Source organism: Atta colombica, unplaced genomic scaffold (genome assembly GCF_001594045.1).
Source record: "Atta colombica isolate Treedump-2 unplaced genomic scaffold, Acol1.0 scaffold68, whole genome shotgun sequence".
NCBI classification, from domain to species: Eukaryota; Metazoa; Arthropoda; class Insecta; order Hymenoptera; family Formicidae; genus Atta; species Atta colombica.
Genome location: NW_017259559.1, coordinates 676469 through 680027, shown reverse-complemented (window position 1 = coordinate 680027; position 3559 = coordinate 676469).

The following is a 3559-nucleotide window of genomic DNA, read 5'->3' as shown; positions in this document are numbered from 1 at the left end:
ATCTATATAATTTAATAAATGTATACTAAAATTTAAATCTTCTGCGTTTTAATTTTCCTTCAAAATCGGCACGAACTTTCCGGACAATAGAATGATTTATTCTATTTAAAAAAAATTATTCAATATATAATTTATAATACAAATACCGGCACGCATTATATAAGTATATATAAAACATACATTGATATTTTATGTGAATTAATTATGTTTGAAATATTGTTATTATTATATGAATGAGATAATGAAGGGAGAAGGCGAGCATTTTTCAAAATTTTGCATTGGGTATCAAAGATACTGCAACCAGCTAATCATATATCTTCATTATATATTGTATATTTATTTTAACTCACTATCAAAAATAATTTTAAATAATGTTACGGTATGTTAAAGAACTGATAATTGCAATGGCACATTAATTATAATAACTTTTAATTGCATTGAAAAATACAATATTTAAACATTAGCGATATTTACAGCCGTGATATTCAACCTGAAATCCGATTGGGGTAGATTCAAATTAATCTCTCACTTATGCGTGTTCAGATTTCCTGGATGTTCCTCAGATGTCATCCTTGTTTAATGTTCGATAAACAACAAGAATAGAGTATTAACTGGGATACTCGGGTGGGAATTTGAACTCAGCATTTGAGAAATGCTTTTCAAATAATTTAATAAATCTGATTGTAAACTTTTGGTTCAGATTTAGTTCGTGTATAATAACTCTTCTTAATATGTCCGCTATAGGTAACGAATTCTAGTAATTTATGAAATTATTTGCTCACATCATGACACTAATATGTCAATACACAATAGTCATTTCTTATAATGCATTTCTACTTTCAAGAATTTTGGAACGTTTTTAAGATACATTTTAGCATTAATTTATACATTCGATAAATGGATTATAATTTTATTGCTAAACTATAGTTTATATCAAATATACTATAGATTTTTAGTAAGAGAAAATGAGGGAATTGTTCGCAATCTATGCAGGATTCAGATTCTTAACCGATAATGCCATCACGTTATTTACCGAACGTTAAACAAAGATGACACCCGGGGAACATCTGGATAGGAATCTGAACATATCCTTATATAGCTTGATATAGTTTCCCTCAATACAAATTTTACTGCAATAAAATAATAAGAAATATTAATTAATAGTAATTAATAGTATATATATTAATTAATAGCAATTAATAGTATGTATCAATATTAATTTAATATAATCACGTATATACAGGTGAGGAGTTATACGTTATAAAGCTATAATCATACAAATTTACATGTATTTTACAAATGGAATATAATTACTAAGATCACAATATTTTTCGTATTTGATAGATGCGAAATTATATTTTTCAATTATTATATTAAAATCTATATTCTTACACATTTCATTTTCAATTAAAAGAATTCCTATGTTTGATAATTACTCATGACTTAAATAATTTTTATTAAATAACTACAATTTATTGAAACTTCTTTCATAAAGTTACTGTTACCGGAATAATTAAAAATAGTTTTGCTGCCAAATTTGGATGCGATATGATTCGGTTATACATAAAGGATAATGAATTAGTTCTAAAATAGGAGCTGATTCTCTACTGAGAAGTATTGATATTGCTGTTTGAAATTTTAGAAGAAATACGTAACTTAAAATTATCGTTAATGAATTAGAATATGTTGAAAATTATATTATCATTCTTGCGCCTCCTTCAAATTATTTATGTGAAACAAATGTCTCGCTTGCCCTTATTTTGAATATATCCAGTTTTGAATATATCTCTATTCGAAACGGATCAAAACTGTGCACAGCATATATATTCTGTTCGAATTATCATGCACAACGCTACATTTTGTGCATTCCTTTATATGTTTGTGTTTGGGTTAAGCAATTAAAACAAGCAGTTAAAAACAAATAAAAATGATTGAATTAAGGCTTAGTCATAATTTTTCTAATTTTTGTATCATTTTTTAATTCGTATTAACATTGATTTCATAAATATATATTTTTTCATTTTTTTACCAACATTCTATAATAAAATATTCATCTTATTCAGTTATTTTCCATGATTTTTGTTATGTGCATAATTAACTAATCCATGCATATAATTATCCAACAAATGAGAAATTATTTCACTTTTTTTTTTTTTGTCAAATACAATAATATCAAATGAAAAATTGTTTAATATCAGAATGCGTGAGAATAGAAAAATACATGTTTACAGTTTCTATTGTCGTATGTTTATATCGTTTTCTTCAAAAGCCTCCACAGCAATAAATTCTCCTTAAATGCGCACACAATTTCGACCTACACTTTTCCCTACTTGTAATGTGCGAAAAAAGCTATGTGTATGTATATACATTTGCATTCATTCTTCAATATTTTGTTTATTTTGTGTATAATTGTGTAACCAAAATTATCTTTTTAAATAAAATCAATTTATTAAATTTTTTTATTAAGCTATATTACTCTTCCAGTTTTTCTCCGAGATATTATGCAGCAGTTATATTTTTATAAATAATGTTCTATAAATAATCAATGTTTCGTAACTTTGAATCTAGAATCGATTAAATAATGTTTTGATAAATGTAATCATTATACAATTATAAATTCAAATATTTATTATTTAAATCATTTGTATACATTGTATGTTGGGGATTCAATTTTCCGCTTCTTTATAATCTATCGATTGATTGTCGATAGTCAGCTATTTATCGATAGTCTCTTTATCACTTCCATGGTGCTTGTAATCTTACCTTACCTATTTTTTTATCATGCTTTTTTTGCTTGAGTCTACTCTTGGTAACACGTTACTAAGCATTGCTAAGATTTTTCTTTTATATGTATAAATTAGAGTCACAGTACACACCTGTTACCTATACATCTGTTACTTGCTGTCAAATAAATTTCTATTTCGCATTAAATGCGTTTGAGTTACTTATCCTGTTCCACTTACTCTAAGATTGTATATAAAAAACATAAATAGATGACAATATTCACCTTTTCCTTTATTAATAAACTTCTTCTAATTCAATCTTCCATTTTTTTAAATTAGACTCTTAATCGAAAAAATGAAAGAACTTTTAAATGTAATGAAGGATCATCATCAGAATCAACAGAAACATCAGGAATACAAAGAGCATGGATATTACCAGCGAAAATTTTAAAGGAAGTAAAACAGGCTCTAGAGGTAAGAATTGTAAATAGAAATTACACAAAGAAATTATATTTATTATATTAAAATGCAAGAAATATATATCTAAATCTAAAAGGCGATAGAAGAATATAAATAAAAAAAAAATGTTTTGTTACATTATACAATCATGTCACACGACAAAATTATATTTAGGAAAATGTTTTTTGTAATGAATTTTTATGTAATGAAAGCTTGTCTACTTTTTTAGATGACTTTAAGATTATATTTTCCAGCATGAATATAAAAATTAAAATTAATATCATAAAACTTTAGAAGCTTAACATAATTTTAATTATTATAAATAGTAGTAACTATTTATTAGAACTAATGTATCTTACTAACTAAACATTATGAAA